Source organism: Bos indicus x Bos taurus, chromosome X (assembly GCF_003369695.1).
Source record: "Bos indicus x Bos taurus breed Angus x Brahman F1 hybrid chromosome X, Bos_hybrid_MaternalHap_v2.0, whole genome shotgun sequence".
Classification (NCBI taxonomy): domain Eukaryota; kingdom Metazoa; phylum Chordata; class Mammalia; order Artiodactyla; family Bovidae; genus Bos; species Bos indicus x Bos taurus.
In genome coordinates, this window is record NC_040105.1 from 54,357,365 (window position 1) to 54,371,018 (window position 13,654).

The following is a 13,654-nucleotide window of genomic DNA, read 5'->3' on the forward strand; positions in this document are numbered from 1 at the left end:
GATTGGAAAAGAAGAAGTAAAACTCCCACTGTTTGCAGATGGCATGATCTTCTACATAGAAAACCCTATAAGACTCCACCAGAAAATTACTAGAGCTAATCAATGAATATAGTAAAGTTGCAGGATATAAAATTAACACACAGAAATCCCTTGCATTCCTATACACTAACAATGAGAAAACAGAAAGAGAAATTAAGGAAACAATTCCATTCACCATTGCAACGAAAAGAACAAAATACTTAGGAATATATCTACCTAAAGAAACAAAAGACTTATATATAGAAAACTATAAAACACTGGTGAAAGAAATCAAAGAGGACACAAGTAGATGGAGAAATATACCGTGTTCATGGATCAGAAGAATCAATATAGTGAAAATGAGTATACTACCCAAAGCAATCTATAGATTCAATGCAATCCCTATCAAGCTACCAACAGTATTTTTCAGAGAACTAGAACAAATAATTTCACAATTTGTATGGAAATACAAAAACTTCGAATAGCCAAAGCAATGTTGAGAAAGAAGAATGGAACTGGAGGAATCAACCTGCCTGACTTCAGGCTCTGCTACAAAGCCACATTCATCAAGACAGTATGGTACTGTCACAAAGACAGAAATATAGATCAATGGAACAAAATAGAAAGCCCAGAGAGAAATCCATGCACCTGTGGACACCTTATCTTCGACAAAGGAGGCAAGAATATATAATGGAGAAAAGACAATCTCTTTAACAAGTGGTGGGAAAACTGGTCAACCACTTGTAAAAAAATGAAACTAGAACACTTTCTAACACCATACACAAAAATAAACTAAAAATGGATTAAAGGCCTAAACGTAAGACCAGAAACTATAAAACTCCTCAGTTCAGTTCAGTTCAGTTCAGTTGCTCAGTCGTGTCTGACTCTTTGCAACCCCATGGATTGCAGCACGCCAGGACTCTCTGTCCATCACCAGCTCCCGGAGTTCACTCAAACTCATGTCCATCGAGTCAGTGATGCCATCCAGCCATCTCATCCTCTTTCGTCCCCTTCTCTTCCTGCCCCCTATCCCTCCTGCCCCCTATCCCTCCCAGCATCAGGGTCTTTTCCAATGTGTCAACTCTTCTCATGAGGGGGCCAAAGTATTGGAGTTTCAGCTTTAGCATCAGTCCTTCCAATGAACATCCAGGACTGATTTCCTTTAAAATGGACTGGTTGGATCTCCTTGCAGTCCAAGGGACTCTCATGGGTCTTCTCCAACACCACAGTTCAAAAGCATCAATTCTTCAGCACTCAGCTTTCTTCACAGTCCAGCTCTCACATCCATGCATGACCACTGGAAAAACCATAACCTTGACTAGATGGACCTTTGTTGGCAAAGTAACGTCTCTGCTTTTGAATATGCTATCTAGGTTGGTCACAACTTTCCTTCCAAGGAGTAAGTGTCTTTTAATTTCATGGCTGCAATCACCATCGGCAGTGATTTTGGAGCCCCCCAAAAATAAAGTCAGCCACTGTTTCCACTGTTTCCCCATCTATTTCCCATGAAGTGATGGCACCAGATGCCATGATCTTAGTTTTCTGAATGTTGAGCTTTAAGCCAACTTTTTCACTCCCCTCTTTCACTTTCATCAAGAGGCTTTTTAGTTCCTCTTCACTTTCTGCCATAAGGGTGATGTCATCTGCATATCTGAGGTTATTGATATTTCTCCTGGCAATCTTGATTCCAGCTTGTGCTTCTTACAGCCCAGCGTTTCTCATGATGTGCTCTGCATATAAGTTAAATAAGCAGGAGCAAAACATAGGCAAAACACACTCTGACACAAACCACAGCAGGATCCTCTATGACCCACCTCCCAGAGTAATGGAAATAAAAGCAAAAATAAACAAATAGGACCTAATTAAAATTAAAAGCTTCTGCACAACAAAGGAAACTATAAGCAAGGTGAAAAGACAGCCTTCAGAATGGGAGAAAATAATAGCAAACGAAGCAATGGACAAACAATTAATCTCAAAAATATACAAGCAACTCCTGCAGCTCAATTCCAGAAAAATAAACGACCCAATCAAAAAGTGGACTAAATAACTAAACAGACGTTTCTCCAAAGAAGACATACAGATGTCTAACAAATACATGAAAAGATGCTCAACATCACTCATTATCAGAGAAATGCAAATCAAAACCACAATGAGGTACCATTTCACGCCAGTCAGAATTGGTGCTATCCAAAAGTCTACAAGCAATAAATGCTGGAGAGGGTGTGGAGAAAAGGGACCCCTCTTACACTGTTGGTGGGAATACAAGCTAGTACACCCACTATGGAGAACAATGTGGAGATTCCTTCAAAAATTGGAAATAAAACTGCCATATGACCCAGCAATCCCACTGCTGGGCATAAACACTGAGGAAACCAGAATCGAAAGAGCCATGTATACCCCAATATTCATCGCAGCACTGTTTATAATAGCCAGGACATAGAAGCAACCTAGATGTCCATCAGCAGACAAATGCATAAGAAAGCTGTGGTACATATACACAATGGAATATTACTCAACCATTAAAAAGAATACATTTGAATCAGTTCTAATGAGGTGGATGAAACTGGAGCCTATTATACAGAGTGAAGTAAGCCAGAAAGAAAAACACCAATATAGTATTCTAATGCATATACATGGAATTTAGAAAGAAGGTAACGATAACCCTGTATGTGAGAGACAGCAAAAGAGACACAGATGTATAGAACAGTCTTTTGGACTCTGTGGGAGAGGGCGAGGGAGGGATGATATGGGAGAATGGCACTGAAATATGTAAAATATCATATGTGAAACGAATCGCCAGTCCAGGTTTGATGCATGATACAGGGTGCTTGGGGCTGGTGCACTGGGATGACCCAAAGGGATGGGATGGAGAGGGAGGTGGGAAGGTTGTTCAGGATGGCAAACACATGTACACTCATGGTGGATTCAGGTCAATGTATGGCAAAACCAATACGATTTTTTAAAGTAAAATAAATAAATTAATTTAAAAAAGAAACATGTAAAATTAAAACAAAACAAAACTTTACAAATTGTAATGCTTGAAAGTGTTGGCTTTTATTGCTTGTAGAAGGAAGTGTCAACCCACTCCAGTATTCTTGCCTGGAGAATCCCATGGACAGAGGAACCTGGACAGCTACAGTCCATGGGGTCACAAAGACCCGGACACAACTGAGCGACTAACACACACACACACGCACACCAATACTTTTTTTTAAAGGAAAAGAAACTTTGAAGTATTTAAATATTGGTTATTGTACCCATTAGACCATGAACTCAAAAACATAAAAATCTTATTTTGGAATTCTTCCCAGACCTGGCCAATTTCCAGGAATCCCCATGACAGTTTTGTACTCTTTTGACAGGACACACAAACTTGGTTTTAACCATGTTTATGATTCCCTCTCCTTCACCTCAAGTCCAAATTCTTGCTGAGTTCTATCCATTTAACTTTGTAAATGTCTAATGCATCTATACTTTTTCCTGTGTCCACCACATTTGCTCTAGTCCAAAGCCGCCCTCCATCTAATCGTCAAACCCCCTTCTAACTGGTCTCTCACATCCACTCAGGGTGTCTGTCTCCTTCTCTGCACTCTCTCCCCATCTCTCTTACAGTTGCAGAACTGTCTATGACTTTCTAGATAAAGGTTACTCTCCTACACAAGGACTTACAGGCATGGTCTAGCCCCTTCCCATCTTGCTAGCAACATCAAATGTACAGCTTCCTTTTCTTGTCTCTCTTATCAGGCTTCCTTCACACCCTCCAATTTCCTAAGTTCTCCACTTAGATTGTCCCCAATTTCTGAAGCCTCCTGGCTGGTAAACTCCTTCAAGCTAGGCTTCAACAGTATGGGAACCGATAACTTCCAGATATACAACTTAGGTTTCGAAGAGGGAGAGGAATCAAAGATCAAATTGCCAACATCCATTAAATCATGGGGCAAGTAAGGGAATCCCAGAAAAACATCTACTTCTGCTTCATTGACTACACTAAGGCCTCAACCTGTGTGGATCAGAACAAAGGTTGAAAATTCTTAAACATAGGGGAGTTCCAAACTACCTGACCTGTCTCCTGAGAAACCTTTATGCAGGTCAAGAAGGAATAGTTAGAACCATAGATGAAATGGCTGACTGCTTTAAAATTGGGAAAGGAGTATGACAAGTCTATATATTGTCACTCTGGTTATTTAATTTATACACAGAGTACATCATTGAAATGCTGGGTTGGATGACTCACAAGCTGGAATCAAGATTGCTGGGAGAAATATCAACAAGTTCAGATATGCAGATGATACCAATCTAATGGTAGAAAGTGAAGAATGACTAAACAAGCTTTTAATAAGTGTAAAAGAGGAGAGTGAAAAAGCTGGCTTAGAACTCAACATTTAAAAAACTAAGATCACAGTATCTGGTCCTATCACTTCACTGCAAATAGAAGGGGGGAAAGCAGAAGCAGTGACAGATTTTATTTTCTTGGGTCCCAAAATCACTGTGGCTGGTGAGTGCAGCCATGAAATTAAAACATGCTTCCTCCTTGGAAGGAAAGCTATGACAAAGCTAGCTTGCATAAATTCTCAGGCACTTCAGCAGTGTCCAATTTTTTACCACCCCAAGGACCAAGGCCCGCCAGGCTCCTCTGTCCAGGGGATTCTCCAGGCGAGAACACTGGAGTGGGTGGCTATGCCCTCCTCCAGGGGATCTTCCCAACCCAGGGACTGAACCCAATTCTCCTAAGTCTTTTGCATTGCAGATGGATTCTTTACCGCTGAGCCCCCAGGGAAGCCCATGACAAACCTAGACAGCATATTAAAAAACAGAGTCATCATTTTGTTGACAAAAGTCCATAGAGTCAAAACTATGGTTTTTCCAGTAGTGATGTACAGATGTGTGAGCTGGGTCACTAAGAAAGCTGAGTGCCGAAGAAATGATGTTTTCGATTGTGGTGCTAGAGATGCCCCTTGAGAATCTCTCAGACAGCAAGGAGAACAATCCCACCAATCCTAAAGGAAGTCTACTCTGAATGTTCACTGGAAGGACTGATGCTGAAGCTGCAATACTTTGGCCACCTGATGCAAATAACTGAATCATTGGAAAAGACCCTGATGCTGGAAAAGATAGAAGGCAGGACGAGAAGGCAGTGGCAGAGGGTTAGATGGTTAGATAGCATCACCAACACAATGGACATTAATTTGATCAAACTCGGGGAGATAGTGTAGGCTAGAGGAGCCTGGCATGCTGCTGTCCATGGGGTCACAAAGAGTCAGACACGACAGAATGACTGAACAACCACCACCACCACCACCTTACCTTTGAGCTTCCCTAAGGTGCCACACGGAGAAGGCAATGGCACCCCACTCCAGCACTCTTGCCTGGAAACTCCCATGGATGGAGGAGCCTGGTAGGCTGCAGTCCATGGGATCACTAAGAGTCGGACACGACTGAGCGACTTCACTTACACTTTTCACTTTCATGCATTGGAAAAGGAAATGGCAACCCACTCCAGTGTTCTTGCCTGGAGAATCCCAGGGGCAGGAGAGCCTGGTGGGCTGACGTCTATGGGGTCACACAGAGTCGGACACGACTGAAGTGACTTAGCAGCAGCAGCAGCAAGGTGCCACAGCCCCACTCTCAGAGGGGCTAAGAAGTCTTCTGTGTCTCTCAGTGGTAAAGACTGAGACTTATGTCTTCACACACTCAGCGCCCCCTGCTTAGGGTTGATGATGTGTCCTTAGAATGCTCATCACTCCCTCTCAGAGCTCAGACCAGGGAACCTTCTCACAACAGTAATGGAGCACCCTGCCCTGCTACAGAAATGGGAGTTGTAGCTGTTTATCCCCTCTCAATGTGTTTTCTCCCTTTACATTCACATCCACATTTCTTTCTTGAGTCACCGAATCCAACTCTGCTCATCCCCAACTGGTTACTGAAACAAGTTGCACCTGCATCTCTATCAGGGAGGGTGCACGTAGCCCCGGTGCTATGTATTTTCTTTCTCCTTTCTCTTCGGAATCTGTAGGATCCCAGACACCACAAAAGGGGCTCCAGATCACCCACAAAAGGGGCAGTGCTGCAGAGGAAGCTGTGACTCTCATCCACAGCCTAGGTCAAAGCAGGACTGTGTTATAAAGTGCCACAAGCTGCCCCACTGCATCATGGGAGCCAAGAAAGCAACAGTCCGAAAGCCCTAACACAGACATTTCTGGGGATAGAACAGCAGTGTTTTCCTTGGGACCTGTCATTTGTTGTTTGGTTTGGGCCTATAGCATCTGACCTTTTTCACAATGCTTGCAGGCTTAGCCAGCCTTCCATCAGGAACTCTCTACTCCCCACAGCCCCCCACCTACCGTACCAAAGATATTACTTCTGACTTTAGTGGGCTGATTGGGTTTTCACCTGGCAGGGATACCAACACAACTTTTTTTATGCTGAAACCTCAAGATACCTGAGGAGAACGAGTCTTCAGAAAGTCCATTTTTCAATTATAATTTATAAACTGCCTATGTAACAATAAAGACACAATAAACTAAAATGCTAATAAAATGTTATTTGGAAATTATCTAGAATGTCACCCTTAAGAGAAAAAAACTTAGTATGTGGTCTATTGCCTTCCAGGTTTTGTTCTCTGCATTTAAGAAAATCTGGAGGTGGGGAGGTAATGTATTCATGATATTGTATCTGTGGTTCTATCTGTTTATCACTATGGTTATACTACTTTCCATAATTATGAGGGTGCTCCACTAATGTTGGTCAGAGGAAATACATGTTTATACCTTGATATGGACCAGGAACTGTTCTCTGTGATGTGTGCATGTTGACGTGACGCCCCATGGTCTTTCATGCACTTAGGAGACACTCTGTTCAATCCATACACAGATCCATAGTAATGTTTCATGCAGATGGACATGTTGATCTGCCTTTTGATCCAGAGTACACTAGAGACTGCACTGTATTCCAGATTGGGGGTCAGATACCACACCTCTCTGTTTCTCTCTGGCCTGGGCACCAGTCTGACTCAGCTCTTGCCAGCTAGCGGACTTTGTGCAAATTCATTCACCGATTAACGACTACGTGTCTCTGCACCTCAGCTGCGGAAAGGGATGATAGCATTAAAAATGCTTACCTCACGGTGCTGCTATGAGTATTCAAAGACTTTTTATGCATGTGTACACAGAGAGCTAAGCACGATCCAGAAGGGGAGCTCTTATTCTTGTGTCTCTTCACTTCTGTTTCCGCTTGTACTAGTAGCTCCCTGTCCCTGCCCCCACGCTTTCACCTCCCCCAGTCCCATTCTGCTCTCTCTCCCCTGTGCCCCCGTCCTCAGACTCTTCATCCAAAAACATACCTGAACATCCCACTATTTACCTCAGAAAATATCCATACCATCACCCTTCGATTAAACAATCATGAATATTAGCAGAAGAAATGAGAAACACAATAAAATGGGGAATGTGAAAACTGCACAAGAAATAAATCATTACTGATGAAAGTCTGACTACTAATAGTTTCATATCTTCAGAACTTGATACATGAGAATTAGACTTGATAAAATAATGGCAGAAAAGATAATGTGATGAGGTTCCTTAAATAAGACCTAACAAAATGGAGGCACACAGTGTGTTCATGGGTTCAGAAATTCAATATAATTAGGATGTTAGTAGTCCCCATACAGATTCATCAATTTCATACAATTCCAGTCAGAAATCCCGGCAGGACTTTTTTGTACATATAGAATAACTGATGATAAAATTTCTGTGGTAAGGCAAATGAACTAGAGTAGTCAAATGATTCTGAAAACCAATGTTGGAGGACTAACAGTAACCTTGAAGCTTCAACCAAAAGTTGTAAGCAACTAAGTGTCTATGAAGGGATGAATGGATATAGAAAACGTGGTGACACTGGTCAGAATGGCCATCATCAAAAAGTCTACAAACAACAAATCCTGGAGAGGGTGTGCAGAACAGGGAACCGTCTTACACAGTTGGTGGGAATGCGAACTGGTACAGCCAGTATGGAGAACACCGTGGGATTCCTTTAAAAACTGGGAGTAGAACTGCCATATGACCCAGCAATCCCACTGCTGGGCATACACCCTGAGAAAACCAGAACTGAAAGAGACACATGTACCCCAATGTTCATTGGAGCACTATTTACAATAGCTATGACATGGTAGCAATGTAGATGTGTCCATAGGCAGATGAGTGGGTAGTGAAGTTGTGGTACATATACACAATGGAATATTACTCAGCTATAAAAAGGAATGCATTTGAGTCCATTCTAATGAGGTAGATGAACCTGGAGGCTATTATACAGAGTGAAGTAAGTCAGAAGGAGAAAGACAAATATTGTATATTAATGCATATACATGGAATTTAGAAAGATGGTGCTGATGATCCTATGTGCTGGAGAGCAAAGGAGACGGAGATATAAACAACAGCCTCTTGGACTCAGTGGGAGATGGAGAGCGTGGGATGATTTGAGAGAATAGCATTGAAACATGTTTTTACCATATGTAAAATAGATGCCCAGTACAAGTTACATGCATGGAGCAGGGCACCCAAAGCCAGAGGGATAGGGTGGGGAGGGAGAGGGGAGGGTGGTTCAAGATGGGGGGCACACGTATTCCTATAGCTGATTCATGTTGATGTATTACAAAGACATCACAATATTGTAAAGTAATTATCTTCCAATTAAAATAAATTAATTGTTTGTCGGTTGCTTCATTTGCTATTATTTTCTCCCATTCTGAAGGCTGTCTTTTCACCTTGCTAATAGTTTCCTTTGATGTGCAGAAGCTTTTAAGGTTAATTAGGTCCCATTTGTTTATTTTTGCTTTTATTTCCAATATTCTGGGAGGTGGGTCATAGAGGATCCTGCTGTGATGTATGTCGGAGAGTGTTTTGCCTATGTTCTCCTCTAGGAGTTTTATAGTTTCTGGTCTTACGTTTAGATCTTTAATCCATTTTGAGTTTATTTTTGTGTATGGTGTTAGAAAGTGGTCCAGTTTCATTCTTTTACAAGTGGTTGACCAGATTTCCCAGCACCACTTGTTAAAGAGATTGTCTTTAATCCATTGTATATTCTTGCCTCCTTTGTCGAAGATAAGGTGTCCATATGTGCGTGGATTTATCTCTGGGCTTTCTATTTTATTCCATTGATCAATATTTCTGTCTTTGTGCCAGTACCATACTGTCTTGATAACCGACAAACAACTAATCTCAAAAATATACAAGCAACTCCTACAGCTCAACTCCAGAAAAATAAACGACCCAATCAAAAAATGGGCCAAAGAACTAAATAGACATTTCTCCAAAAAAGACATACAGATGGCTAACAAACACATGAAAAGATGCTCAACATCACTCATTATCAGAGAAATGCAAATCAAAACCACTATGAGGTACCATTTCACACCAGTCAGAATGGCTGCGATCCAAAAGTCTACAAGCAATAAATGCTGGAGAGGGTGTGGAGAAAAGGGAACCCTCTTACACTGTTGGTGGGAATGCAAACTAGTACAGCCACTATGGAGAACAGTGTGGAGATTCCTTAAAAAACTGGAAATAGAACTGCCTTATGATCCAGCAACCCCACTGCTGGGCATACACACTGAGGAAACCAGAAGGGAAAGAGACACGTGTACCCCAATGTTCATCGCAGCACTGTTTATAATAGCCAAGACATGGAAGCAACCTAGATGTCCATCAGCAGATGAATGGATAAGAAAGCTGTGGTACATATACACAATGGAGTATTACTCAGCCATTAAAAAGAATACATTTGAATCAGTTCTAATGAGGTGGATGAAACTGGAGCCTATTATACAGAGTGAAGTAAGCCAGAAGGAAAAACATAAATACAGTATACTAACGCATATATGGAATTTAGAAAGATGGTAACAATAACCCGGTGTACGAGACAGCAAAAGAGACACTGATGTATAGAACAGTCTTATGGACTCTGTGGGAGAGGGAGAGGGTGGGAAGATTTGGGAGAATGGCAATGAAACATGTAAAATATCATGTAGGAAACGAGTTGCCAGTCCAGGTTCGATGCACGATGCTGGATGCTTGGGGCTGGTGCACTGGGACGGCCCAGAGGGATGGTATGGGGAGGGAGGAGGGAGGAGGGTTCGGGATGGGGAACACATGTATACCTGTGGTGGATTCATTTTGATATTTGGCAAAACTAATACAATTATGTAAAGTTTAAAAATAAAATAAAATTGGAAGAATAAAAAAAAAATAAAATAAATTAATAAAAATATGGTGACATATATAATGGAATGTTATTCAGTCACAAAGAAAATTCTGCTTTTTGCAACAACACGAATCGACTTTGAAGGCTTTACACTAAGTGAAATAAGTGAAGGAGAGAAAGATATATATTGTATATTCTCACTTATATGTGGAATCTAAAAAAGTCAACCTCACAGAAATGCAGTTTAGAATGTTGGTCTCCAGGGCCTGGAAAAAATGTTGGGTAAAAGGTACACATTTCCAGATATTAGATGAATAAGTTATGGGGATCCAATATATAGCATGGTGAATATAATTAACAAAACTTTATAACATAGTGAAATCTAAGAGGGTAGATCTGAAATGTTATTTCCTCAGCAATTTTTAAAAAGGATTATGTGAGGGGATAGAGTGCTAACTAACCCTGTTGTAATCGTTTTGCCAAATATTCATGTATTACATGCATTACATTGTATTACATTGGCATCTTAAACATGCAAGTTTGAGATGTAAAGTTATATGGTTATATGTCAATAGTACCTCAAAAAAGGTGGAAAAAATAAGAGTCATGAGTTTTTCCAGTCAGAGAGCCCTCAAGCTATATTCTGTGTCCCTCTGACATCTCCCCATCATTCTTGAACTTTCCCTTATTAGTGACATGACAAGGTGAACTAGGCTCATTTATCCTTTCCCTCCTCAGCCTGGGAACCCATAATTTAGTGGTGAATGGTATTCAGAAGCTAGGATCTAGGGATAGGTGTAATTATTGCCATTGGAATGTTGCTGTTTTCAGGAACTTGGGAATATATTCGTGTACACAATCACACGCACACTCACACATATTACACACAGCTATAGTTATATGTCAATCTAGCTACATATGCACACATATTGAAAACTACGAGTTTGCATGGAGACCTTTAATTCCAGTAGAATTCCTCAGAATTTGTTCTAGTTTACTTCCTTTCCATATTTGAAATTCCCTTTTCCAGAAATGACAGATGTGGCTCTCAGCATCCTTATGTATTTGCCAAGTTGATGAATCCTAATGCATATAAGTGATCCCTCATCCACAAAAGGGTCCTCCTCACAATCTGTGCAGAACCATCCCTTGCCCTTGACTTCCACACCTCACTCAAGCTTGAATCCACGAAGCAGTTAGCCTCCTTTCCACCCAATCCCCAGGGATATCCTTCTTCCCACCTTGGGCTCTGACTCTCTAGGCAGGGATGCCCCTTTACACATACACATGCCTTGCCTGGCAACACCTAATGGCTTTAGGACTGACTTGCTCAGGCACAAAAAAGGGAAGGGAAAGAAAGGGTAAGGACAGGAAAAGGTGAATATGTCCTAATACAGTCAGCCAATCAACATGAACTGGACCAAATCCAAGCAATGTGATGAAGCCAGTCGCTGTTTTTTTTTTTTTTTTTCCCTTCTCATTGTCCTCCAGCTTCCCCTTCCTGCCTCTCTCCTTTGCCCCGGTTCCTTTTACCTTCTTAAGTCCTGCCCTCCATCTAGAGTAGCAGTATTACAAGGCATGATTCCCACATTATAACTGATCTCCGCTGCTTGGCTGACATTCAGCGTGAATGCAATTATTCCTGCTGCTGGGACACTCAAGCTCTCTGTCTCTCATGATGGACCAAAAAGTTTTACTCCTAATTTCAGGTATAGGTAGGAGAGAAGGTGCAGGGCACATGTTGGAGCCTTGAGTCCTTCATCTATGAAATGCAGACGACCACAGATTATGGGAGAAACAGAGACAGCAGCACCAGGCCCCTTTCAAAGAGTGGTACATGCCAAACCCAGTGCATCACAGGACTCCTTGACATTCAGGAGCATGCCAAGTAGATTTCCAGGCCAAGACTATTGCATTTATTGTTCCTTCTGCCTGGAAAGCTCTTCCCTTAGGTAACCCCATGGCCTGCTCCCTCAATTCCTCCAGATCTCTGCTTACTTGCCATCTTTTAGGGAGTCTTTCCCTCATTATCTTGAATAAAATAATAACATCATACCTACATATACCCTTTCCCCTGATCTAGCATTATCTTTCCTCATAGTGCCAGCCACCCTTGATTTATTTATAGACCACTAAGTCTATGAAAGGAGGACTTGGTCAGTTCTGTCCTGTCACAAACTCCTCGAGTGGTGCTCAGGTCTATGGCAGGTGCTCAGAAAACATTTTCTGAAGGATAGTCTTGAGCCAGGCCCTTTACACACATTGCTAACATGCACAGGTACCCTCCAAGATGGGCACTGGCTCCATTGTGTTAATTATGATACAAACTGAGATTCCATGAGACAAGTGATATGCTCAACAACACACAGTCAGCATGTAAGGTTCCAGGCTTCAGAATCATATCTTCCAGCTTCCAAACCCTCAGTTCCTGGACAGAGACCTCACAACCAAGAACATAAGAGGGTTTATTTCTAACACAAAGACTCGAAACAGCCCAGATAACCAGAGACACCAAAAAGAGCTCACTGAATCTCTGAAGACAGAGCTCACAACTCAGGTCTCAGACCCTCAAACACAACTGAGCCCATAACCATACACACTGTGACAAAGACCCTCCAAACAGACCAAAGTCTTCAAGACAGAAACAAATGAGAACTGCACAGATACTTCACATCATGGAGACTGACTCCCAAACCATTCGGACACTTACCAACCTAATACAAAACCCCTGAAGGGAAAGACAGAGGTTTTAATAACTCAAGAACATCATATAATCTTAAGATAAAGTCCCCAGACAAACGGAAAACCTGCACCCTGTTCACAGACTCCCAAAGAGCTCATAGTTACACCTTTAGACAAACCCATCCATAAAGCAGCTCAGAGACATCACAACTTGGGACCCAGAATCAAAAGCTCAGAGTTCTCATTTCTGGGGTGCAGATGCCTACACAGACATTTCACACCCAGGGACTGAAATGCCAGAAAGCTCCAAAAATGCACACCTCGCTATACAGGCACATAGATCCTAGAGGTTCTGTACAAAATCCACTCAGGTCAAATATCCCATCACTCACAATTCTCCCCAAAGGTTCAAGGAGATCAAATGTACCCAAACAGCACCTGTGATATCACACGTAACGATACACAAGCCCAGGCTCCCTGACACAGGTTACTATCTAGGGAGAGACAGCAAGCTCAGAGACCTCTCCCTGGACATGAATTGCATGCATTTATGCGAATGAACGTGTGCTGCCACAAGATCCAGACTGAGGGAGAGCTAAACAAGACTGAAATACCATCATCATGCACAGCCAGTGACTGCACCAAACCTTGCCACTAACCAGGGCAGCTATTCGGTCCCTTTGGGGAAAGCAATAAAACATGGAGAACGATAGCATGCATGCTCTGAAAAGTCGCGCAAGCCAGCCCAGGCATACTCCTA